At 47.1% G+C, this 27,333-nt stretch overlaps 1 long non-coding RNA gene across 1 annotated transcript in view; it reads right to left on the minus strand.

Moving 5' to 3' along the window:
* The window catches only part of LOC125920370 (uncharacterized), a 41,216-nt gene extending 19,990 nt beyond the window's left edge, over nucleotides 1-21,226 (minus strand). The window contains exons 1-2 of the long non-coding RNA XR_007457033.1: nucleotides 20,687-21,226; nucleotides 16,398-16,468 (exon numbers count right to left, since the gene is read on the minus strand). This is a non-coding gene — a long non-coding RNA (uncharacterized LOC125920370). The remainder of the gene's footprint in view (nucleotides 1-16,397; nucleotides 16,469-20,686) is intronic.
* Between the last annotated feature and the right edge of the window lie 6,107 nt (nucleotides 21,227-27,333).

Consider the following 27,333-nt stretch of genomic DNA (forward strand, 5'->3'; position numbering starts at 1 on the left):
GTCCCCATAGACCTCTTTGTCATCTCCAAATTATCTACTGGTTGGGGGTGGGGAACATGACCTTGGGACCCAGGCAGGGCCAGGTTCATGTATCTGCAGTGAGATCTTGGGCAAATAACTTAAGCTTTGGGGCCTCTGATTTCATTCTTAGAACAATGGGGATGGGGACGCCTGGGGGGCTCAGGTCATGACCTCACAGTTCAGTTCGTGAGTTTGAGTCCCATGTCGGGCTCTGTGCTGACAGCTCAGAGCCTGGAGCCTACTTCGGATTTTGTGTCTCCTTCTCTCTCTGCGCCTCCCCACTCACGCTCTGTCTCTCAAAAATAAAATAAACATTAAAAAATAATAATAATAAAATAAAAGGAGATACCAAAGCATTAACAACAACAAAAAAGAACAATGGGGGCAATAATTCCCCTTATGGAGTGAGGGCTGAAGGGTTAGACGAGGGCATGTCCACAGTGTGCCTAGCTCAGAGCCTGATACAGGGAACAGGTCAAAATAATTTCATTCTGCTCTGTTCCAGTCATCATTTTCAAGGCTAAATGCTCTGAAGAAAGCAGAGCAGAGTGATTTAATTTTTTTTTTTTAATGTTTGTATTTATTTTTGAGAGGAGGGGGCAGAGAGGGAGACACAGAATCTGAAGCCGGCTCCAGGCTCTGAGCTGTCAGCACAGAGCCCGGCGTGGGGCTCGAACTCACAGACTGAAAGATCATAACCTGAGGTGAAGTTGGATGCTTAACAGACTGAGCCACCCTGGCACCCCAGAGCAGAGTGATTTAAACCAGGGACTGGTTTAAGAAGCCTGACCAAGCAAGCTTCCCCTGACCTTGACCTTTGGCGTTCTTAAAAAACACGATCTAGAAAACCTTTTCTTGTGAAGGGAACAGAACAGTCTCCTCGGGAGCTTGGCCCACCTGCTGCCTCCGGAGAGCATCAGAAAAGACAGTGCAGGTCGGTGGGGTCCATTGTCTCAGTGTTTTAGGCAAGAGACACAGGTGCAGCCGTGCGCTGGGTGAATGGGGCTCAGCCAGCTCCTCGCCTCCAGAGGACATCTGAGAATCACATTTTGTCAGTGACAGGGTGGTCACTGTCTGAAAATGTGCACTGACCTCAATAAAAGAATGCCAAACTCAGTCTTTCTTCCTCAAGTAATCTTGAGAGGAGAGAAGCCTCTGCCAGGTGCAGAAGAAAGAAGAAAACCCGCTTTTGGCAGCAGGGGAGTCAGGTTGCCATGGCAACGAGCTCCTTCCCAAGTCCACTTATTATATGGCTTTTGAATTAGACTTCCTCCTGTGTATACATCTAGCAGCTGGATTCCCATCTCGACACCAGCTCACCCTCCAGGCTTCTCCCCCAGGGAAACCACCACAGAAGGGAGCCACTGACCCTCCTTTCAAAGCCGGTGCCTCCTGTCCCTGGGATGGGACAGTATTTACTTGGCTTACATTGGGAAGAGCCGGAAAGAAACCCTGTCCTCCTCTGTAGGTGGGAAGGTAGTTGGAACAACTTCTTTGGCAATTTAGTCAAATGGAAGTACATACTCTCTGACCTCGCAGTTCTGGGATTTAACCCTGGCACCTCAGCATTTCTGTAGCAGCAAATCTTCCTATCACTGAGAGGGAACTGGTTAAATATCAGCCGTGGCTACTGTGGAATACTATGTGACTGTAGGAATAATGAGCTAGATCCCACGAGCCCCCATGGGAAGATGCATTAAGTTCAAAAAGCAAGTTGCTCGAGCAAGTTGTTCAGACTCATAGAAGTAGAAAGTAGAATGGTGGCAGAGAACACTGCGAGGGGGGAATGGGGGGGGGGGGAACTGTTTAATAGGCGTACAGCTTCAAGGGCTCCTGGCTGGCTCAGTCGGTGGAATGCCCTCTTGATCTCGGGGTTGTGGGTTCGAGCCCCACGTGGGATGTAGAGATAACTTAAAGATAAAATCTTTAAAAAACAAAATAGGTGTACAGTTTTAGTATTGTGAGATGAAAAAGTTCTGAGATCAGTTGCCCAGCAATGTACATATACTTAGCACTACTGAACTGTAAACTTAAAAATGGTTAAGACAGTAAATTTGGTTTGCGTATTTCACCACAACATTCCAGAAAAGCAAGTTGCAGAATAGAATCAATACTGACAGCACGATCTTATTTGTGTGTGCATGAGTATGTGCATGCGTGTGCGTGTTTAATGGCAATGCAGTTTGGGAAGGAGACAAAATAAGCTGTTAACCAGTGGCTCCTTTTGCAGTGGGAAGGAATCGAGGAAAAACAGGATATTGCTTCTCATTTTATTCCTTCCCACATTGTTTTAAGACATATATAATTAGCATTTATTATTTTTGTAATTTCAACAAACTGGTAAATGAAGGGAGATGATATTAACATACCTGATACCAGGAAGCAGGCATGAATTTATTTATTTATTGATGTTAACCTACTGTGTACAGGCACTGTGCTAAGTTTGAGGGAGAGTCCCTGCCCTCCTGGGGGTTACACTCCTACAGTGGACAGTCTAAGCACAGCTGGGGCCAGACACAGAGAATACTGGAAGGCAAGAACTGCTTTCCCCATGTCCTCTCACACCTCTGAGGAGGTGCCATTTAAGCTGAGACCTGAAGGCTGGAAGGAGCCAGGCAGGGAAGGAAGGAAGGGGATCTGGGCCCAGGAGAAGTGATTCCAAAGACCCAGAGCCTGAGGAGAGAGGTCAATGTGTCAGGACTGAAAGCAGGAAGGAGAGGGTAGGCGACTAGAGGCGAGGAGGCCGAGGCGTGTTCCCGGTTCCCAGGGCTGCAGGATTCTCAGCAGAAGAGTGACATGATCTAATTTATGTTTTAAAAAGATCACCATGGCTGCCCTGGAGGGAATGGGTTGGAGAGGGGGCAAGAGTGAAAGCAGACAGACCAGATAATGATGTCTTTATTAGCTTCCTGCTGAACAGCTTTGACGAGCATTTTGGTTTTAGATGAGCTTGGAAAATTGCAGGTAATTACTGGGAGGTTAGAAGAGCGTGCTTTTTAAAAGGCTTTCATGCACACAAACCCGGTGACACTTGTTGTCTCAGCTGGGGTCGGGGAGAAGGAGGGTTACTGCCAGCTCTTCACATTTTCAGGTGGCCTGAGTCAGTGGGATCCTGTTAAATGCAGAATCCGACTCAGCAGGTCAGGGTAGGAGCGGCCTGAGACTCTGCATTTCTGACAAGTTCCCAGGTGATGCTGAGCCAGAAATCACGCTAGCAGACTAAGGAGGACTTTCATTTTCAAAATTCCTGTAATGTTCACATTCCTTATTTATTTATTTATAGTTTATTTATTTTGAGAGAGAGAGACAGCATGCACGCAAGTATGAGCGGGGAAGGGGCAGAGAGAGAGGAGAGAGAGAGAATCCCAAGCAAACTCTGCACTGACAGTGCGGAGCCTGGCTTGGGGCTTGAACTCATGAACTATGAGATTGTGATCTGAGCTGAGATGGAGAGCTGGGTGCTTAACCAACTAAGCTACCCAGGCACCCCTATTTTTATTTTTAAAAAATGTTTATTTATTTATTTTGAGAGAAAGCAAGTGCATGTGAGTGGGGGAGGGGCAGAGGGGGAGGGAGAAAGAAAGAATCCCAACAGAGCCTGTGCTGTCAGTGCAAAGCCTGATGTGGGGCTGGATCTCATGAACGGTGAGATCATGACTGAGAGGAAATCAAGAGCCAGATGCCTGGGGCACCCAGGTGGCTCAGTTGGTTGAGCACTGACTGATCTCAGCTCAAGTCACCATCTCACGGTTTGGGAGTTCAAGCCCAGCATGGGGCTCCACGCTGGCAGAACGGAGCCTGGGATTCTCTCTCTTCCTCTCTCTCTGCCCCTCCCCCACTTGCTCTCTCTTGTTCACACTCTCTAAATTAATAAACATTAAAAAAAAAAGAATCAGATGCTTAACCAACTGAGCCACCCAGGTGCCCCACATTCCTTTTTTAAAGGCATAACTTGCTTTTGTGCTGGAAAATAATAACAATTAAAAAGATATTTTTAAAGCCTCCACACAGCCTGCTTGAGATATGAGCAGACAAAGCAAAAGGACAGATTAGGTAAGGGACATCTCTGGCTCAGGCCTCCAGGATGGCGAGGTCACCTAGCAGTAAGCTCTCCCAGGGAAATCTCAGAGCCCCAGTGCAAGACAAAGAAGAAACAATCTTTTTTTTTAAGTTTACTTATTTATTTTGAGAGGGAGAAAGACAGAAAGAGAGAGAGAGAGGGAGGGGCAGAGAGAAAGAGAGAGAATCCCAAACTCGAACACACGAACCATGAGATCATGACCCGAGCCGAAACCAAGAGTCGGATGCTTAACCGACTGAGCCACCCAGGTGCCCTGGAAGAAACAATCTTAAATAAACGTTAAGCACCTATTATCTATCAAGAACTATGTTAAGTTCTGGGATATGGGAGGAAAGAGTTGCTGGCAAAAGAGCAGGGAAGACAGATATAAACAGAGAATCTCAGCCCAAGCCCAAGGTGCTAAGTACACTGATGGAGATACGCACCAGGGCCAGAAGGGCGGCCAACCCGGGGAAGGAATGTGGTGGGGGGTGGGGGGAGAGCTGCCAAGGAATCACCTAGATCACCTGGGTTGATCTCACCTCCCAGGTCAGGCAGGAAACTGGCTCAGAGGCTCAGACACCAGAACAATGTTTGAATGAGTGACTTCCGGGTGCCAGGCACCGCCCTTTGGAGACAAGTCTTAGAGCCTGAGTGCTTAAGGGCACAGACTCTGGGGCCAGATTACTTGGGTCCAAATCTCAGGTCTGTCACTCACTAGTTGTGTGAACTTGGACAAAGTACTTAAACTCTCCGAGCCTCAGTTTCCTCCTCTGAAAAATGGGATAATAATAACTAAAGAGTGTTGTAAGCATCAAAGGAGTTATTTGTATGTAAGGCACTTAACAATGATGATTAGTATGTAATAAGAGCTATTAAAGCACTAGCCATTATTACTTAATCCTCAAAACTCTGTGAGCCCAGTACTATTAAATGCCCATTTTGCAGGTAAAGACACTGAGGATTGCAAAGATCAAACTCAGCTCTGGAAAAGGCCCAAGCAGAGAAGCCCTGGGACAGAGCAGCGCCCCACATGCATCTCTGAGTCCTGAATCCCATTTCCCCTAGCACTGCTCAGGTGCCCCGAGCCCACCCCAGGCATTGCAAACACACCTGGTCCTCTCTCCCTCTGACTTCAAACAGCGGCCCTGTGCAGGACCCAGAGGCCACTCGGGCAGGGTCCCAGAGCGTTGCGTCCTTAGACTGCAGTATTCCCAGCTGTTCACTCAGCCAGCCTCCCTGAGGCAGATAAACCACAAATCTGACACTCAGCCTGCAGGGGCCACATTAGAACAAAACCGCCCTGGCTGCACAGAGGGCCCTGCAAGATGAAAGAGGTTTCTGAGATGAGAAAGCAGCCTACCTCCATCTATCTCACTTAGTCCTGCTGGTTGGATGCAAATTGCTTTTTCACACTGAAGCAAAAGAATGTTTGTGGGTGGGATGAAGTGACAAGGGGATGCAGCTTGCTGGGGGAAGAGGGAGGGAGAGGGAGCCCCGCGGCAGCAGGACCCCCGAGCCAGAGGGGCCCCTGATGCCGGGCAGGGTGCAGCCACCAGGAATTCTCTCCTCCTTCCCAGGTGTACAGAATGTGAGAGTCAGGTTTTCTCCTCAGCCTTTGACTGGGACAGCAGGGCCTAGAAGCATCTTGATGGACTAGCGTATCTCCTGGAGTCAGTGGAAAGCGGGCTCCCGGGCCACAGGGCAGGCCGGCTGGGGTCCCTACCTACAGAGGCTCAGGGAGGGGAGACCTGTGTCCCATGCAAATAAGATGGTTGAAGGGAGGTCAAGTCTGCTTCTAGATACACGACTCAAACTCATATTTTATTTATGTATGATGGATGTATTTATATATGTTTATTTATACCCACTTCATTACATAAAGATCCTGAGATGGTTTGCAAAAAATGTGCACAATGTCAAGGAAGAAAACAAACAGCTTTGGGAGCTGCCGTGAGAGGGAAATAAAGGGAGGGAAAATAATGAAACTAGGAGTAAGATTAGCATCCATAAGTGTGCAATAAATAGTTCTGTGCGGTTGCTAACAAGGCCCGTACACTTGGTTCTGAGAACCTTAGTGGCCAAAGCTAAGGGCGACCGACAGTCAATGGAAAAAACGCAGAACTCAGAAGTATCACCTTAACCCTGGTGCAGAAACCTGGCAGGAGTTCCCCCATCGTCCACCTAAAGATGACCCTGGGATGCAGGAGACAAATGGATGCCCTCAATGGTACCCTGACAACAGATACAATAACAATCATTTCTCATAATGTGCCTCAGTGTTAACTGTGGCAGTAAAATGTCATCCCAGAGTAATCCTAATAATCTTTTTGGGCTGTTTGTAAGATCAGAAAGTGGAGACAGCCTCAATGTCCCTCAAACACACTGAAGTACAAACTTCCAATGGAGTACTACACAGCTGTTAAAAAGAAAGAAGAGGGGCGCCTGGGTGGCTCAGTCGGTTGAGTGTCCGACTTCGGCTCAGGTCACGATCTCGCGGTCCGTGAGTTTGAGCCCCGCGTCAGGCTCTGGGCTGATGGCTCAGAGCCTGGAGCCTGCTTCCGATTCTGTGTCTCCCTCTCTCTCTGCCCCTCCCCCGTTCATGCTCTGTCTCTCTCTGTCTCAAAAATAAATAAATGTTAAAATAAATAAATAAATAAATAAATAAATAAAAATAAAAAGAAAGAAGAACAATTTAGGTATTCATATGAAACAATCACCAAGATGTATTGGGAAATGGAAAAAAAAAAAAAAACAAGGGGTAGAATGATGCCTATAAATGAAAAAAAAAAGTGTATACACTTAAATGCTTGCACGTACCCGAGATCATTTCTGGAAGGGACCTGAAGCAGCTGCTGACTTCTGGGGAGGGGAACCAGGCAGAGGGTGACAAAGGTAAGAAGTGGACTTTTCATTATACAGTCTTTTGTACCTTCTGCATTTTGTACTCTGGGAGTGTATTACACATTCAACATAATTAAATAACGTGTTATAAACATGCAAGCAAAAATATCAGAGAGTGGTTACACACAAGGACCTCTATACAGACCCTCCTTTATGGTCAAGCTTAAGGACAACATATTGATTACCCAGGAGAATGGAAAGCCCACACATCCCTCAGCTCAGTTCTCCATGAAAGTCATTTACCCAACGTGTTTCTGCCGAGACTCTGGTGGGTAGAAGATTTATATTGCTGATTAAGATCCATCGCTTTCCTCATCAACTGGAAAATTAAAAAACCTTTCCTTTCCACAAAAACAAACTGTTAGAACTAATATGGTTAGCAAAGTTGCAGGATACAAAATCAACACAAAAATTGGTCGTGTTTCTATAATGAACAATCTTAAAAAGAAATTAAGACAACAATTCAATTTACAATAGCATCATAAAGAATAAAATACTGAGGAATAAATTTAACCAAGAAGGTGAAGAACTTATACAATGAGAACTGCAAAATGTTGCTGACAAATGTTAAAGAAGACAATAACTGGAAAGCTGTTTCTTGTTCCTGGATTGTTAAGATGTCAGTGCTACCCAAATTGATCAACAGGTTCGATGCAATCTCTGTTATTTTGTAGAAATTGAAAAATCCATTAAATGCAGCTGCTCTGAAAAACAGTGTGGAGATTCCTCAAAAAATTAAAAATAGAACTACCCTGTGACCCAGCAATAGCACTGCTAGGAATTTACCCAAGGGATACAGGAGTACTGATGCATAGGGGCACTTGTACCCCAATGTTTATAGCAGCACTCTCAACAATAGCCAAATTATGGAAAGAGCCTAAATGTCCATCAACTGATGAATGGATAAAGAAGATGTGGTTTATATATACAATGGAATACTACTTGGCAATGAGAAAGAATGAAATCTGGCCATTTGCAGCAACGTGGATGGAACTGGAGGGTATTATGCTAAGTGAAATAAGTCAGTCAGAGAAAGACCGACACCATATGTTTTCATTCATATGTGGATCTTGAGAAACTTAACAGAAGACCATGGAGGAGGGGAAAGGGGAAAAAAAAGTTACAGAGAGGGAGGGAGGCAAACCATAAGAGACTCTTGGATACTGAGAACAAACTGAGGGTTGATGGGGGGTGGGGGAGAGGGGAAAGTGGGTGATGGGCATTGAGGAGGGCACTTGTCGGGATGAGCACTGGGTGTTGTATGAAAACCAATGTAACAATAAATTATATTTAAAAATAAATAAAAAGATAAAGAAATAAAGAAAAATCCATTTAAAAAATTGAATGTTTATTTTAGTTTTGAGAGAGCAAGAGAGAGCGAGCATGAGTGGGGGAGGGGCAGAGAGGGAAATATAGGATCGAAAGCAGGCTCCAGGCTCTGAGCTGTCAGCACAGAGGTTGACAGGGGGCTTGAACCCACGAACCGCGAGATCATGACCTGAGCCGAAGTCAGCACTTAACCGACTGAGCCACCCAGGCACCCTGAAAAATACATTTTAAAATTCATATGGAACCTTAAGGGATCCTGAATTACCAAAAAAATCTTGAAAGAGAACAACGCTGGAGGACTCACGCTTCCTGATTTTAAAACGTACTACAAGATAATGTGGTCCTGGAGGGGCGCCTGGGTGGCTCAGTAGGTTAAGGGTCTGACTTTGGATCAGGTCATGATCCCACAGTTTGTGAGTTCGAGCCCCGCGTCGGGCTCTGTGCTCACAGCTCAGAGCCTGGAGCCTGCTTCCGATTCTGTGTCTCCCTCTCTCTCTGCCCCTCCCCTGCTCATGCTGTGTCTCTCTCTGTCCCCAAAATAAATAAAACATTAAAAAAAATTTAAAGATAATGTGGTCCTGTAATAAAGAGATATGTAGACCAATGGAATAGAATAGAGAACCCAGAAATAAACCTTTGTATATATGTCAAATGTTTTCAATAAAGAGGGCCAAGGTGATTCAATGGGGAAATAACAGTCTTTTTAACAAATGGTGCTGGGAAAACTGGGTGTCCCCATGCAAAAGAATGTAGCTGGACCCCTACCTACACAGCACCATACACAGAAATGAATGCAAAATGGCCATCTTTGATTTGAGGTAGAGATTCAATAAATAACAGCTGAGAGACTGAGTGGCCTCACTTGTCCCAGTGCCCCCAAATGGTGCTTGAGAAGGTAGAGATGGAGGTAGACTGAGTATTTGGGGTATAGACAAAAGGTGAGTATTTTATGCCAACCAGGGTGCTATGGAAGGTGCTCCTTTACACACGCACGTACAAGCACAATATGCATTCCACACCACACACACTGAGCATAGCATACATACATCATACATACATACATCACAGACATCCCACACGTCCCACATATTGTACACAACACTACACACCCCCCAACATACACCACCAAATCACACACACACACCCCACATCACATGCCTCACGCACACACACCACACACACATCACACAGACATACCCCACTAGGAGTGGTCTATGATGTAGATCGAGAACAGGAGAGCTCCTATGAGATCCATTTCGTACATAAAATTTTGCCAAATCTCTATTTCTACATCTCCCCCCACCCCCACTGCCCTGGCTCAATAAATACCGTGAAATGAATTAGTAATCAATATGTGGTTCCAGGGACTCCCATCTCTGCCACTCACTTCCCAAGTCTACAGTTCTTCCCCGGGGAGCTCCATGTGTCAGGTCAGTACTCTGATGGATGTAAAAGAATGACACCCTCTCCCCCCCATCCCAGGGAGAGTGAGGCTCCTATCAGCCATGTGCACCTTAGTATGAATGGAAGTGTGAGGGAGACAGGTGAGCATGGAGAGGAGCATGGCTTCTAGTTCTGGCTGGTTACCAACCAGGTAACTGGATAATTGGAGGCAAAGGTATGGGGTGGGGGGAGTGGGGAGAACAGGAAGCTCTTCAGGGTGAGCAGGAAGGAAGAACTCAGAGGAGGCTCCAGATGCCTCCAGATGGAGGCATGTGTGGGCAGGCGGCACCCGCACCAGCACCACCAGGGAGCAGAGGGAGCAGTGGGGGACTGTCCCAGCGTCTCCCAGTTGGCCCACGGCCAGCCCTGTCCTTACTTCCGTTCCCCATTCCCGGTGAGATGAGAAAAGACACGCTGTCTCCCCAGCTCACAGAGGCAGCAGATAAAGTAGGTGAGAAGAAATGAAGAAGCGGCACAAAGAGCCCCAGGCCAGCCCTGAAGCAGCTCCGTAGGGTCTCTGCATAGTCCCCAGGATCAGCCTCCCCCAGGGGCTGTCCTGCACTGGGGACAGAAGCCTCTCTGTCTTCCATTCTCCCCCCACCGCACATCGTTGTGCTTGCCTTCCAGTAAAGGAAAGTCGTCGGCCCTGGGCTTTAACCTTGATGCTAGGACCAAGGAAGGCCTTGCTGTGTTTGGTTTTATTCTTGAGGCATAAGGATGGGGAAGGAAGAGAGCATCATCATTTCAGAGAGCTGCGGATGTGCTCCAAGCACCCCCGGGTCCTCCTTATTTAGAAAACCTGCTTCATTAATTGATCCAAATCTTTTTTTTTTTTTTAAGGTATTTTGAATTTTAGTCAAACTTCTATTTAAGTAATGAGTTTCAGAGGGGGAAGAAGTCAAAGGCTGTGTTGCTCTTGGAACATTGATCATTAAACAATGAGGGATTCTGTCAACACTATCTTTCCCTCCTGTGCCCCCTACTCCTCCAGAGTCACACCAAGAAAGAACCTTAATTAACTTCTAGTTAGTTCCTTCTTTCCCCCCCTCCCTCCACCCCACTCCATCTCCTCCCATCATTACGTGAATATACGCTGTGCAAAAACAAAACAGCCTCAGCCTAGCCAGTGGTGGGTGGAGGCCAGGATTCCTTTACAACATCCCTTGCCTTTTTGCGGGGGGAAACCACCTCTGTGGGGCAAGTTGTGCTCTGAGCTTCCCACAGGGTCAGGTGGAGGCCAGTCATCTCCCGAAGCCACATCTTTCCTCAGCATCTTCCTCTTGCAGGTTTCTCCTGAGAGCCCTCCCTCAAAAAATCCCTTGCAAAGATTTGCAAGGATCCCAGTCTCCTGGGGTCTGACTCTGACACTCTCTCCTGCTTTCTTTCTTTATAAAATGGTGGGGTTTCCAGGGTCTCTCCAGGAAGGATTTTGGCTCTCCTGCTTTTTTCTTTTAATGTTTATTTATTTTTGAGAGAGAGAGAGAGGGAGCATGAGAAGGGGAGGGGCAGAGAGAGAGGGAGACACAGAATCTGAAGCAGGCTCTAGGCTCTGAGCTGTCAGCACAGAGCCCGACACGGGGCTTGAACTCACTAACTGCGAGATCACGACTGGAGCCAAAGCCGGACGCCCAACTGACTGAGCCACCCAGGCACCCCTGGCTCCCCTGCTGTTCATCTGTCAGCCCCACCTTAGGAGCCCTCCAAGCAGAGCTGAGCTTCTCCACCATGATGACCATCTCACACGTGCACAGGAAGGGTCTGGAGTGGGCACGTGAGTGTGGATGCTGTCGATCTGAGCGCTCCGAATGCCTCCCTTGAGATCCTGTCTGTGGGGTGATGGCAATGGGAAAACCATGCTCCCAGGTGCACTGGGCTGCCACAAAGTGCCAGCAGTGGCTTGAAACGAGAGAACTTTATTGCCTCATCGCTGTGGAGGCTAGAAGTCCAAAATCAAGGTGTCAACAGTGGCATACTCCACCTGAAATCTGTAGGGGAGCACCCTCCCTTGCCACATCTAGCTTCTCATGTTTTCCTGCAGTCCTGTGCTCCTTGCCCAGCAGCTGCATCAGTCCCATCTCTTCCCTCATTCTCACCCCCGCCTTCTCCCTCCTGTGTCTCTTCTCATAAGGACGCCGGTCATGTTTGATTTAGGGCCCACCCTAGTACAGTATCACCTTAACCAATGACCTCCGCGATGAACCTATTTCCAAATGAGCTCACATCCTGAAATATTAGGGGTGAGAACTTCAACGTATCTTTTTTTGGTGGGGGGAGAGGTGTCACAATTTAACCCTCTGCCATTTATAATATCACCTCTGCCATTTGTTAGCTGTGGGATGCCACCCACGTGCCAATGTCTCTCAGCTCCTTCAGCTGTAGGAATGAGAATACCAGGGTGACATGGCCAGAGAGAGGAACGAGTATGGTCATGAATGTCCATTTGCCAGCATGGTGCTCGGTATATGGAGGTAGATCTTTTTTTTTTTTTTTTTTTAAGTTTATTTATTTATTTTTGAAAGAAAGAGAGAGAGAGACACACAAAGCATGTGAGGGGCAAAGAGAGAGAGAGAGGGAGAAAGAATCCCAAGCAGGCTCCGCGCTGTCAGCAAGGAGCCCAATTCGGGGTTTGATCCCAGGGACCGTGAGATCATGACCTGAGCTGAGATCAAGAATCAAAAAGGGCCACCCATGTGCCCTTTTTGAAGACGAATCTTTAACAAATAGTGATGCTCTCCTCAGCAGGGGCTCTCTTGGCTACCCGAAGGCTATTGTTACAGCCCTGCCCTCCCCCAGACCCCACCAAGCAGCCTCCACGTGGGAAAGCTTAGATATGCCCTGGAGATCTATTTTGTATCAACAAAAGATTACTGGAGCCTTTCAGGAAGTGAGGCTTCAGGGCCCATTATTTAAGTGCCACTCCTGTGACTGCTGGATGAGCAAGAGGAGTGCTAAGAATATATTGGGTAGGACAGCCTGGGTGAGTGAAACATGCAGGAAAGGCTCAGCACACAGTCTTTTCTGTCTAACAATGACTTTGCACTATGCGCAAATCAATCTTCCTAAGGCAATTTCCTGTTGCCAGGACAGAGCTGTCTCCCTTCTTCTCACCCTCCCGCTGTACTCCCCTTCATGCTGGGCTCCAACAAAGGGGTGAGTGTTCAGTATTTCTCCTAATTGATGCCATGACAGGTCCTTTTGCTGACATATCCTGGCATCTGTCTGCCTTATTCAGGGCAGCACAGCATTAACTTGAAATTGTCAGCTGTTTCCAGAATAATCAGTTCTCTTTCTGATCTAAGTCTCAAAGCGTGCATTGATTTTATTCAGTCTAGGATGCGTGTAGGTCATTTCAATAGGCTGCCTCCACCCTTCCACCCCCACCCGGAGCTCACCAAAACAAAGGAAATGAAAAGACCAACTTGAACTTCAGATTCTTTTGCCCTCCACCCTTGCAGAAACTGCTCATCAGTCATTAGTGCTTCTCAAATCTTAAGGAACAAATGAATCACCTGGGAGCTTATTAAATGCAAATTAAGATTCTGTAGATTTGGGTGAGGCCTGAGATTCTGTACTTCTAAGGAGCCCCCATGTGATACGGAAGGTGCTAGTTCACAGACCACACTCTGACCAGCGGCACCTACGTGGTCCCTCTCCACAAGGTCCATACATGTGCCAGGGACATAACAGGTAATATGACCAAGGTTTGCTCTGGGTGTTAGACGAATAGCAGGGACAGAGTCCCTAACTGCCTGGGGAGTTAATGGAGACCTCCCAGGAAATGTAAGCCAGTGTAAAGAGGGGCCACGTGATCTGTGCTTCTACAAAGGTTACTCTGGGAATGACCTGCTGTGGGGAGAATGAAAAGGGAGGGCCAGGCTGAAGGCAGAGAGACCATGCGGAGGCTCTTGCAAAAATTAGGACAAGTATGATGAGGTCTGACGTAGGGCAGAGGTAGCAGGCAGGAGAGGAAGGGAAGGAAGATGTGACTGGAGGTGGGGGGCGGCGGAGCAGGAGGATGCAAAGTGCATCCCCAGACCACTGGTGTGACAGGTGTGGGGAAATGAGAAGTAAGTTCCTGGCTGGCTGCCAAGGCATGGTGACCTTGGGGAAGAGCCAGGAGAGGACAGGATGTGCAGGGAGAAGAATGAGGAACCGGATGGCTCACCACTAAGCAGGGTTCCAATGAGGAGCGTTTATGCCGGCGGCTTTGGGTTGGAGGCAGGTGGGAAAAGAAGCAGGGGGCAGCACGGGAAGGTGTCACCTGGTGGGTGACAGCAACTGGGCCTCTTGGCAAGGAGACAGCATGGCCTGGCCCCAGCCCCAAGGGTAGCAGCCTACAACCAGGGTGTCCAAGACCCCATCACATGGTGAAAAGCAATGACCTCTGGTGGATGACCTGGGCCTCTACCCAGATCCATGGTTTAGTTACTCCTTTTATCTCTACCATCACCTTCTTTCTCCTGTCCTTAAGTTTATTGGGTTGGATGTTTATCTCATGACTTTTATCCTTTTTTCTCTTCTAATAGAAGCATTTAAGGCCATCAATTTCCCTTGAAGTATGGCTTCCATGGCATCTCCCAAGTTTTAACATGAGGCATGTTCATTATTCAATGCTAAATAATTTAAATGTCCATTAATTAAATATCCATTAACTTTGACCCATGAGTTATTGAGAGAGGTGTTTTTAAAGTTTCAAATATATGTTTAAAAATTTTTTTAATGTTTTTTTTGAGAGAGACAGAGAGACAGAGAGACAGAGTGCAAGCGGGGGTGGGGCAGAGAGAGAAGGAGACACAGAATCCGAAGCAGGCCCCAGGCTCTCAGCTGTCAGCACAGAGCCTGATGTGGGGCTTGAACTCATGAAACGGGAGAACACGACCTGAGCCGAAGTCAGATACTTAACTGACTGAGCCACCCAGGCGCCCCTCAAATATGTTTTAAAAATGTATCTCTGGGGCGCCTGGGTGGCGCAGTCGGTTAAGCGTCCGACTTCAGCCAGGTCACGATCTCGCGGTCCGTGAGTTCGAGCCCCGCGTCAGGCTCTGGGCTGATGGCTCGGAGCCCGGAGCCTGTTTCCGATTCTGTGTCTCCCTCTCTCTCTGCCCCTCCTCCGTTCATGCTCTGTCTCTCTCTGTCCCAAAAATAAAAATAAAAAACGTTGAAAAAAAAAATTTAAAAATGTATCTCTTGGGGGGCGCCTGGGTGGCTCAGTCGGTTGAGCGTCCGACTTCAGCTCGGGTCACGATCTTGCGGTCCGTGGGTTCGAGCCCTGCGTCGGGCTCTGGGCTGATGGCTCAGAGCCTGGAGCCTGCTTCGGATTCTGTGTCTCCCTCTCTCTCTGCCCCTCCGCCATTCATGCTCTGTCTCTCTCTGTCTCAAAAGAAAAAAAAAAAGTTAAAAAAAAAATTAAAAAAAAAAAATGTATCTCTTGGGCGCCTGAGTGGCTCAGTCAGTTAAATGCCTGACTCTTTTTGGCTCAGGTCATGCTCTCACATTAGTGAGTTCGAGCCCCGCACTGGGCTCTGCACTGACAGCACGGAGCCTGCTTGACGTTCTCTCCCTCTCTCTCTGCTCCTCCCTGACATGCATGTGCATGCTCTGCTCTCTTAAAATAAACATTAAAAACAATTTTTTTTAAAGAGACAGAATGAAAATGAGAAAGAGATTGTTGAAAAGTAGGAAGGCAATTTAAAAAAAAGAACTAACTAGAACTTTCTTGTGAAGTAGGCTCCATGTCCAACAGTGAAGTTTGAACTCATGACCCTGAAATCAAGTCACATGCTTTACCAACTGAGCGCCAGGAGCCCCATCGAGAACTTTAGAACATGAAAACAACTGTGGATGTGAAGCAGAAGGTTATAGATAATTTGAAGAGCAAATTAGTGAATTGGACCTGAGGCTATTGTACAGTGTATAACACAGAGACGACGAGATAGAAATATCAAAGAGAGTAAACTCCCAAAGTGAGAAAGTTTAGTATACGCCTACTTGGAGTCCAAAAAGAAAAGACAGAGGAGAATGGAGGAGAGGAAATACTTGGAGAGATAAAGCTGAGAATTTGGAGAAAAATGCACATAGACACATTTGTGCAAATGTTTCTATGAATACTCACCATAGCTCTCTGGAGGCCCACGGAGCCTAGCTAGGTAAAGGACCCCTGTGTTACAGACACTGAGAGTTGCCTATTCACATTCTTTTTCCTGTTTTCCCTATTAATGACCCCAACTTCGTTTGGAGTAGCAGCCCCCTTGTTCCTTGGGAGGCCATGTGACTCAGTTCTGGACGATGAGATAATAAGCTTTGGGGAAGGAAATAAACTCAGTTGACGTGTGTCTTTTACCTTCTGCTCTTAACCATCCTGCTTGGAACTTGAAGGCAACGCTCGGAGGCTTGGTAGCCATCTTATGACCATGTGGAGGGAAGCTCACACTAAAGATGGTCAAATGGAAGACAGAAAGCCCAAATGCTATCCGTGGACTGACTACTTCCAGATTTGGTGTATAAGAACAATAACTCCCTTTCAGTAAAGCCACCATGAACAGATTTCTCCTAAACACAATCCTTATTGCCTTCCATCTACCTATAGCACCAGACAGTCTACAGACCAGGGAGAGGTAGAAAGTAACAGATCCGTACATACCTGTGTTCACTTTAGACCGGGGCCTTTTAAGAAATGGTGATTATTCTTTGTTCCATGACACCATTCTCAGCCTGCAGAAAAAGCAAGAATAGTGAGAAAACCAATTTAAGCAGGAGTTTTATCTCTACCACCATAAACCTTTTTTTAGAATGGTATTCTTTTAGGAAAATGTTCTCTTGCCATCTTGGACTCCTTCTGCTTCTCTAACAGCACCGAAACCACAAAGTGCAGACTGAGACACGACACTGACATATGGCAAAGGCCTGTGCTTCCTTCTTCCTAATGTCTGATCTGTTTGGTTTTTTTTCTTCCTCCTCCCACCCCTCATTTGTATTCTCCTTTTTCCCCCCTGCCTTTCCCACTTCCACCCCTGAACCCCAAACCCACCATCTGGTCGCTGCTCAGCCCAGGTGAAGATACGGCTGGCCTCTGGCTCGGAGGCTTCTGGTAAGATCGGGACAGGTATCATGTCAAAGCCTCTCACTGTTGTATCTTGAAACTCACCCACCAGTGTCCACCCAGCTCAAGGAGAGAAGTCAGAGCTTACCCAGGGCACAGAGCCATGCCAATGCCTTTTTCAAAATGAGTACTTCGCCTACCATACTGAATAAGAGCCTCCAGATGTCATAAAATCACAGTGCAAAGAATTAGGTCTTCATTTTTCAAACATGGCATTGATAAGATGGTACTAGTCTTGTTGTTGTTGTTGTTTTTGTTGTTGTTGTTGTCATTGTTGTTCTATACAATGGTAGCAATAATTTTATTCTCTCAGGCTTTTTTTTTCATTCTTTTTTCTTTTCAACGTTTATTTATTTTTGAGAGAGACAGAGTGCAAGTGGTGGAGGGGCAGAGAGAGAGGGAGACAGAATCTGAAGCAGGCTCTAGGCTATGAGCTGTCAGCACAGAACCCAATGCGGGGCTGAAACCCACGAACCATGAGATTGACCTGAGCTGATATCAGACACTTAACTGACTGAGCCACCCAGGCATCCCTCTGAGCTTTCTTAATAAGTCACTTGCTCTAAGAATTGCCCATGAAGGTCTTGCTCATGAAGGTGAGAGCCACGTAGAGGTCTCCCTCTTTTAGGAAATCTGACGTCACATAAATCAAGGTCTCTAGCCATGCTCATGCGTACCACAAAAGGCTTTTGATTTTGCAAATATGGCAAAGGAATCTGCTTGGGAAGCAGACGTATCTGTCCCTCTCTCCTTCCCCATTTATAGGAAGGAAGGACAGTGAGAAGAAAAAAACATAGTCCAGTTTTTCAAAAAAATTTTAAGTTTATTTTTTCATGTTGAGAGAGACAGAGAGAGCGCAGGAGAGGGGCAGAAAGAGAGAGAGAGAGAGAGGGAATCCCAAGCCTATTCGGCACTATCATCATGGAGCCTGATGTGAGGCTCGAACTCATGAAACATGAGATCATTACCTGACCCGAAACCAAGAGTCAGATGCTTAACCAACCGAGCCACCCAGGTGCCCCGAACACAGTCCAGTTTAAAAAAAAAAATTTTTTTTAACGTTTATTTATTTTTGAGACAGAGAGAGACAGAGCATGAACAGGGGAGGAGCAGAGAGAGAGGGAGACACAGAATCCGAAACAGGCTCCAGGCTCTGAGCTGTCAGCACAGAGCCCGACGCGGGGCTCGAACCCACGGACCGTGAGATCATGACCTGAGCCGAAGTCGGACGCTTAACCGACCAAGCCACCCAGGCGCCCCCACAGTCCAGTTTTAAGATGAGCAGGCCCCGTGGGTGAGTAGGGAGGTAGGGACTTGCAGCTACTAGTGAGACACGGAAGGCATGCTCTGGAGGTCCAGCTGTACTAGTAAGTTTATCATTTCTGGAAACTGACAGTGTCTGGATTAGAAACAGTCATAAAAGCCCTTGTGCCACGATTTCTAAGCTAAAGCCTACTTTCAAATTCCTTTGAAGAAAGGAAAACAATGTTTATTTGAAAAACAAATGTTGTCTTTAAAATTTGGAAAACAGGATAGTCGTAGGGGCCCTTAAATCTAGTAATCCTTCCTTCTCCCAGGATCTCCTCCCACCACAAAGCAAAGAAGCAGAAATACCTGCCAAAAACAAGTCAATTATTCTGAAAATCAATTAAATTATTTATACCCTTTGAAATAAGCATTTCAAAAGGAAGCCTAGAGAAAGTCAATTAGAAGCCATGGTATTGAACAGCTTATTAGTTAAATCAGGCTCTTTGTCTTTCGGTGTAGACTTTTGACTTTCCTAATCATTAACTTTGGCTGTCTAGGGAGATCCCACCGGACTCAGTGTGTTCATACTTTTTTGAGTGACATGTCCCCCAGTTTAATGGCCTCAAAGCATAATGAGGTGACTGAATCACAAGTAATAATAATTTTAAAAATCTAGTCAGGAACAAAACCGGGCTCATTACCATGAAGAAGCAGCATTCCGATAAGGAAAGGAAATCACCCAAGAACAGGGGAGAATACATAACAGTCACTGCGTATGTGCACAGCTTGCTACACGCCAGGCACTACTCTAAGCACTTACATGTACTCACTCATTGAGTCCTACTAAAAACATTTTACAGGGGAGGAAACTGAGGCACAGAGAGGGTAAGTAATTTGCTTAAAGTCACACAGCTAGGAAGTGGCCAAGCTGGTATGTAACCAAGGCAGCCTGGCTTGAGGCTAAACTTGAGGCTGGACTGCCTCAGCCCTTTTAGGGAAGGTGAATGGGAAAGTCACGGAAAGAAGTTAAATGTACATAAAGATGAGGACACTAATATTTGTAAATGCACATTGATCAGTGTATCAAATAACCATAGACTAGGTGGTTTAAAATAATAGACATTTCTTCTCTCATGGGGCTCTGGAGGCCGGAGTCCAAGATCGAGGTGTCGGCCGGGCCATGTTCTTCCTGACGGCTCTAAAGGAGGACACCTCCTTGTCTCTCCCAGCTTGTGGGGGCTCTGGGTGTGCCTCGGCCTTTGGGGCCACAACTCTGGTCTCTGTCTCCACCTCTGCGTCTCTCATCAGGGCACCTGTCATTGGTTTAGGGCGCACCTGGAAAATCCAGGATGATCTCGTCTCGAGATCTTTAACTTCACAATATCTGCAAAGACCCTTTTTCCCAATAAGTCACGTTCACGAGTTCTAGGGGCTAAGATGTGAATGTATCATTTTGGACCACCGTTTAACCCACTACAATCAATTACAACCCACTACATCTTGACGATGTTGTAAGAAACAGAAAACTCACCTCAACCTGGCTGAAATAACAAAGTAGATCTACTGGCCCATTTAGCTGAACAGTCCAGGGGAACTCTCTAGCTTCAGGCGAGGCGTGCAGGACCGGCTCCATTCTCAGGCAGACTCTTCCCCTACCTTCTGTGAGGGGCTCCTCACAAGGAGGAGCTGTGAGCAGCTCCTGGGGTGACATCTTTCCTTGTTCAAGTCCACATGGATGAGAGCAGTTTCTCCTTCCCAGAAGCCTCCAGCCTATGTTCCTGTGCCTCCCATCAGCTCTAAGGTCCGTGCCCATCAGTAGCCCTACCCCTGTGACCGGGGAAGGCATATTGGCTGTCCTAAGCCAATCAGGAACCGTGTGGAGAGGCAGAGATGATGTCTCCCACTCAGGATACATGGCTGGGAGCGGGAGAGTCCCCAGCTTAAAATCAAGGGACTGATAGGAGATGACCAGTACATGTCCGCTCTGGATCTTTAGTCCTTCCTTGAACCTTCTCAGGTGGGTGTGGCTTCTTTCATTTTACAGATGCTGAAATGAAGGTTCAGAAATATGGGCCAACTTGGTTCAAGTCACTCGCTAGTAAAAGGGGCGGAACCAGGATTGAAATTCAGCTCTGCTTGGTAGCAGAGCCTCTCCCCAGCAAGCAGCCACCCCCCCCACCCCCCCCCCCCCCCCCCCGGGGGGGCCCCGGCCCCCCCCCCCCTCTTTCGAGCCCCCGGTAGTCTCCTTGGAGCGACACCATGATGGATAGATGTGGGTGAGCTGAAAATAAAAAAAAAAATGTGGAGGGGGGGGGGGGGCGCCTGGGGCGGGGGGGCTCAGTCGGTTCACGGTTTGTGGGTTCAAGCCCCCACGGAGCCTGCTTCGGATTCCGTCTCCCTCTCTCTCTGCCCCTCCCCCACTCGTACTGTCTCAGTCTCTCAAAAATAAATAAATGTTAAAAAAAATTTTTTTTTTCACACCGTGAAGGGAAATGACAACAACCACGTAGCTCTCCAGAGGGCAGACGGGAGGGTCTGGGATGAAAGATGACCGCAACACAAAAAATTAAATACGACCTCACCTTATACTTAGTTTCACGCCCATGGGTAGTTTCGTGCCACCAACTGGGCCAGTCCCCTAACGCGCTGGCGAACTTAGTCGAGAAAAGCCGAGAAAAGCCGTGTTCAGAGAGCGGAAGTGTCTTCTCTTCCGGCCTCCTCCGTCTGGGCCGCAGAAACGAGAGGGGAAGACGCACGTGCCGTGGCGCCGCGGTGACTCCGCCACCCTCAGAAGTTGGCCGCCCGGGCAAGCGGAAGAGAAAGTGCAACCAGAGCTCCAAGGCTACAAGATGAAGCGTCCCTGGGAGCCGGTAACGTGAGGCGCCTGAAACCTGTGTACCGCGCGTTCGGGCCCGGATCCCGTGAAGGAAGAACCCCTCCCCCAAGAGGGCAGCTGTTGCAGAATGCGGTTCATCTTCAGGATTTCAAGGATTAGGGGCGGCCGGGTGGCGCCGTGGGGTAAGCGTGGGACTCTCGGTATCAGCTCGGGTCAGGATCTCGCAGTCGTGAGTTCGAGGCCTGCATCGGGCCCTCTGCTGTCAAGTGCAGAGCCTGCTTGGCCCCTCTCTACCCCTCCCTTGCTCGCTCTCTCAAAAAGAAGCTTAAAAAAATGATTTCTGGGGCGCCTGGGTGGCTCAGTTGGTTGAGCGGCTGACTTTGGCTCAGGTCACGAGCTCACAGTTTGTGAGTTCGAGCCCTGCGTGGGGCTCTGTGCTCTGTGCTGACTGCTCAGAGACTGGAGCCTGCCTGGGATTCCGTGCCTCCTTCTCTCTCGCTCTCTGCCCTCCCCTACTTGTGCGTGCGCTCTCTCACTCTCTCTCTCTCTCTGTCTCTGTCAAGAATAAATAAATAAACATTTTAAAAAAAGATTCCAAGGATTCGTTGCACAATAAATGTCTGGTTTTAAAAAAGTGTGACATTCAATATATTACTTTCTGCTTTCCCCATTGTATCGGGGAGAAAATGAATTCTCTTCAGGACCACTGGAGCATGGCCACCTCATCATTTGCTGTGACAGAGGCAAGCCAGCCGTTCCGGTATCACTGGCAAGAGAAGTGACAGCCGGATCCGGTCACGGGGAGGGTAGAGTTTGCCAGCACCGAAAAGTTGTGATTTCTATAAAACCTATTATCTAGAAGGAGCTTTAAAGGTTTTCCAGCTCATCCTTTTACTTAATATAGGGATCCCCTTTACTTCAGGCCACAACATCGTGAATGTATGAAATACCACTGAACTGTACACTTAAAAATGGTGAAAAGGGTAAATTGTTACGTGAATTTTACCACAATTAAAAACAACGGGATATATTTGTGTGTGTGTAAGTTTTCTTATGGGGCCAAGCCTTGGCGAGAACATTGCCTGTTCCCTGCCTATGGCACAGCAAAATGGGTGTCATAGGATCTGATAAGAGTGTTCGAACCCAAACAAGTATCCATCTTGTTACGTTATCGCGGATTGCAAAAGTCACAATTACCTAAAAATCAAAAAATGGGGGTGGGGGGGCGCCTGGGTGGCTCAGTCAGTTAAGCATCTGACTTCGGCTCAGTTCACCATCTCACGGTTCATGGGTTCGAGCCTCAAATCAGGCTCTGTGCTGACAGCTCAGAACCTGCAGCCTGCTTGGGATTCTGTGTCTGCCTCTCTCTCTGCCCCTCCCCACTCTGTCTCTCTGTCTCCCATAAATAAATAAACGTTAAAAAAAAAAACTTTAAAAAATTAAAAAATGGGGAGACGGGCGAGGCAGTGGTGGTCTCATGTTGGCAGGTCCTTTTCCATGGTCAGGTTCCCCAGGGGGCTTGGTGAACTCAGAATCTCATGCTTCTGGGGGGCTCTGTCCTACCCCTTTAGGCACTTAGCCCTGTGAACTCTATCTGTATATTGTTCTGTGTTTCCACCAGAATGGGAAAGGTGAGAGCAGAGCTTACATTCAACCCCTAGGGTGTGATACACAATGCTTGGTATACAGTAAGCACTCAATATGTGTTTGCTGAATGAGTAAATGAATATCCCTGCCCAAGGCAGAATGTACTGCTGTAGTGACCATAGATTTAGCATTTTCCCTCCCTTGGCGCTAGCACTGGGCAATCACTGCTAATTTCTTTGTTTTTGCTGTCCTTTTCCTAAAATGAAAGTAGAGAAGTTCCTTCTGGGCACATAGTCCTTCCTCAGCTCACCGGTGTCATTTATCAGACCCCAGCTTGCTTTTACACTCTGTTTAGTCAGACCAAGATGACACATCTATGGCCATGATTAATTCCAGCAAAGTCCTGCTTTGATTTAGAAGACACTTCTTCCCTGAAGGAGCAGGTCTAATCTCATCCCATCAGGTAAGGCTTTTACTAGTTTAGATCCTCCCTGGGAAATGGAATCTTTCAGTTCTGAGGTACCTCCACCCCCGGAGGAACGGAATACCCCTAGGAGGAACTGGCAGAGCGGGTAGGGGGAGTGTGCCTGAGGTAAAGGATGTGTCCTCTGTCACCTTTCTCCCCTTTCTCCCCCTGGCCAGCACAGGTGTCATGTGTCCCCCTGGAGAAGAAGGTGTGGCACACTTATTCACACTGCAATGATAGACAATGTGTCACAGCCTCTTAAAAGGATGCGTTGTCATTTTGCAAAACCTAACAAATTCATAAATCTAGGCAATTGTCACCAGTGGCTGCTAACATCACAAAAAGAGAGACGATCAAGCCTTGTGAGAAGAACAGTACCACCTAATCTTGACCAAAAGGGAAAAAAAATCAAACCTGAATGTGATCAGGTCTCTATAACCAAGGAACATTTTACAGAAAATAAAAGTGACAGGAGAACACATTCAAGAACCATCACAGGATGTGATCAGCACAATCTGTACCATGGGAAATGCTATGGGACTAATGAGCCAGTTTCTAAATAACAGAGAGAGAATCCGACATGCCAACCCATCACAGTGTATGGGTCTTATTGATTCTGATTCAAATATTTTTTTAAAAAATCAAGGAGCTAACAATGATGGAAATTGAACACTGACTAGATATTTGGTACTATTAAAGCATGATTGTTCATTGAGGGGAGTGAAAATAGTATTGTGGTTATTTTTCTAAGGATCCTCATCCTTTAGATAGATATCCTGAACTATTTGCAGATGAAAGGATGTGAAGATCTGAGATTTGCTTCAAAATATCCTGGGGCGGGATGCCTACATTCAGTTAATCATCAAGTCCTGTACATTTTATCCTTCTAAATATTTCTCAAATTCATCTTTTCATTTCTCCTTGAGGCCCCTTCCAACTGGGTTCCCTGCTCCTTTAAAACTTTTTTAAAAATGTTTATTTATTTTTGAGAGAGACACACACACAGAGTGTGAGTGGGAGAGGGGCAGAAAGAGAGGGAGACACAAATCTGAAGCAGTCTCCGGGCTCTGAGCTGTCGGCACCCAGGGCTCAAACTCATGAACCACAAGATCGTGATCTGAGCCAGAGTCAGATGCTTACCTGACTGAGCCTCCCAGGCGCCCCTGGGTTCCCTGTCTAATCTCAACCCCTTAATCCCTCCTCCCACAGCAACTATACAGCAATCTGTCTAAAATGACCATTTCATTCTCCTCCTTAAAACCTTCCAGGGGCTCCCCGCTGCCTGCAAGGCTCCCCATGGTCTGCTCTTATCCTCCATCAGTCTCATCTCCTGCTGTTCCTGTCCCCCAGGCAACATGGACAACTGCTTGTAGTTTCTCTATCTGCCAGACCTCCTGCCAGCACCACCCCCTTTCACCTCGCCTGGCTAAGGCCTTCTCCTGCCTCTCTTCCAGGCTCAGTGTGGGCATTACCTCCTCCAGGGAACATTCTTTGTCTCCTTCTCTCAACTTCCCCTTCTACCCAAGCTGGCGGTTGGCTTGGGAACTCATCCACACTTGGACTTACTACATGGCACTGTAACTATTTGTTCTTGTGTCTTCCTAAACCCTTCAGACTGTGAGCTCCTTGAAGTACAGGACCATGTCTTACTCATCTATTCATCTCTTTATTTCCAGTAACTAGCATAGGACCAGGTGCACAGTAGGTGCTCAGTGAGTGTCTGGGACAGGACAGTACTTACTTAACACAGATGATTCAGCTTCCGGTGAGTGAATTTCAGAGAGTAACAACAATAACTGATAGGGGATGTCTTCGTCATGTCCTTCAAACTCCACAGGCTGTCACCAACCATGCCTAAGTGTACAGCCTGGCTGGCAGGCAAGGGTTAATTAGCAGAGGAGTCACTGGGATCAGGAGCCTCAGGATCGTCTTCAGTTTGAGTGATAGAATCAGGAAGGCGCTTCTCTTAGAATTAGTTGGGGAAACAAACTCACCATCTATGGGAGTTTGGGTATTTCCTTAAGCAGGTATCAGCAGGTAACAAATGGAGTTTACAATTGATGTCATTTTATGAACCTGCTGCTTCTTCTTTTTTTTTTTTTTTTTAGTGTTTATTCATTTTTGAGAGATGGAGTGGGAGTGGGGAGGGGCAGAGAGAGAGGGAGACACAGAATCCAAAGCAGGCTCCAGACTCTAAGCTGTCAGCACAGAGCCGGATGCGGGGCTCGAACCCATGAACTGTGAACTCATGAGCTGAGCCTACTTACTTAACCTACTCAGCTATGAGCTTAACCTACTAAGTCACCCAGGTGCCCCTATAAACCTGCTTCTTTTTTTTTAAATTTTTAAAAATGTTTTTATTTATTTTTGAGACAGAAAGATAGAGCATGAGCAGGGGAGGGGCAGAGAGAGGGAGACACAGAGTCTGAAGCAGGCTCCAGGCTCTGAGCTGTCAGCACACAGCCCGACTCGGGGCTCGAACTCACAAACCACGAGATCATGACCTGAGCTGAAGTCGGACGCTTAACCGACTGAGCCACCCATGCGCCCCTCCACTGGTGTTTGACCAAACAACTGGGTACTCTTGCTTAGCCACGTTGACACAAGGTTGACGATAATGTTACCGATACAGCCTTCAGGTGGAATCTTTGTTCTCTTCTTTCCATCCTCATGAACACCCGGTCCTTGTCCTTCAGGATCTCCCAGCCCAGCTGGGAGAAGGCTCCCACAAGCTCCTGCCACTGCACAGAGATGTGCATCAGACAGCAGGAGCCCAGAAGGGGGACCTTGGAAAAGTGTAGTCTTCTCCTCTGCTCTCCCCGTCGAGTCTCCCCTGCTCCCAGGAAACGAGGACCATATCTCTCTGGTTAATATATTAGATTCTTGTGAGTTTGGTTTGTGTCAATCAGATGAGCTAATCTTCAAAAGGGCCAAATTAATTTTGTATTAAGCATATTGCTAAATACATAGTATATAGTCAAAATATCTTGAACTGGGTGAGCAAACCTATAACTTAATACAGAGGGTTCTGAGGAAACAGGTTTGGGGTGGGCAGAATATTAAAAAAAAAAAAAAAAGCTCTCTAGAAAAGGACGTTTGAACTGAATTTGGAAGGTCAGATGAGGAGTTATCCTAGTGGAAAGAGTCTGGAAAAGCCTCTCCTCCAGGGAACCAGCACGTGAGAAAGAAGGGGCGAGAAGCGCATGTCGGGCCAGCTAGACCACGGCTGAATATTCCCACAGCGCTCCAGTATATCCCTGACCAGCCCTCTCAGACTCATTTGCTCCGAGTCTGTATCCCCCACTGCATCTCGAGCACAGACAGGCACGTGACATTTATTCCCAGAACTTAGCATATACCTGGCACATACTTACTTAATCAATGTTGGTCAAAGGACACTGGGTTCAAGTTCAGATGTGGTCACAGTGTGGGTTCACCTCTAACCCCTGCCAGCCTTTTTTACTTTTTTTATTTTTTTAATGTTTATTCACTTTTGAGAGAGAGAGAGAGAGAGAGAGAGAGAAAGCGTGAGTGGGGGAGGGCAGAGAGAGAGGGACACACAGAATCCAAAGCAGGCTCCAGGCTCTGAGCTGTCAGCACAGAGCCTGATATGGGGCTCGAACCCATGGACCAGGAGATGATGACCTAAGCCAAAGTCAGACACTTAACTGACTGAGCCACCCAGGTGCCCCAACCCTGCCAGCCTTTTGACAAGTCCTTGCTGTGCACAAAGAGGACTTAGAGAGACAGGGAGGGAAACCGACCACCAATGCTACTCCTTCTTCACTGAGAAAAACAGAGTGTATGTTCTACCGTGGGTGCAAAAGTAATACCAGTAAGGAACAGAACCTGAAAACAGTTTTTGCAAATGTGGATGTTATAAATGTGTTCACACTCAATAAATTTTTAAAAAGGGGGCAACTGGCTGGCTCAGGTGGAAGAGCCTGAAGAGGGTGTGACTCTTGATCTCAGGGTTGTGGGTTCAAGCCCCATGTTGGGCATAGAGATTACTAAAAAAATTAAATAAGCTCAAAAAAAATTTTTTTTAATGTGTTCACATTGGTCTGAAAGCCATCCATTCAATAAGTGTCTTTTGAACAAATGAATAACCATATCCTGATTCCCACAGGTGTAGGTACTATGCTTAGTGCCATAGATCGTTTTGGTCCAAGGCTATTAAAATATGTAATCCTCTATGTGTCATCTTCTTTAGTTTTACATCGAATGTCTTAGAAGGACAAAGACACTGCTGGGGGTCAGGGGAACCAGCTCTCAATAAGCCTACCAATGTCCCCAGGGGGTTTGGAGCCACCGTGAAGAGACAGTCAGCACTACCCCTG

The sequence above is a fragment of the Panthera uncia genome, chromosome B4 (genome assembly GCF_023721935.1).
Source record: "Panthera uncia isolate 11264 chromosome B4, Puncia_PCG_1.0, whole genome shotgun sequence".
NCBI lineage: Eukaryota > Metazoa > Chordata > Mammalia > Carnivora > Felidae > Panthera > Panthera uncia.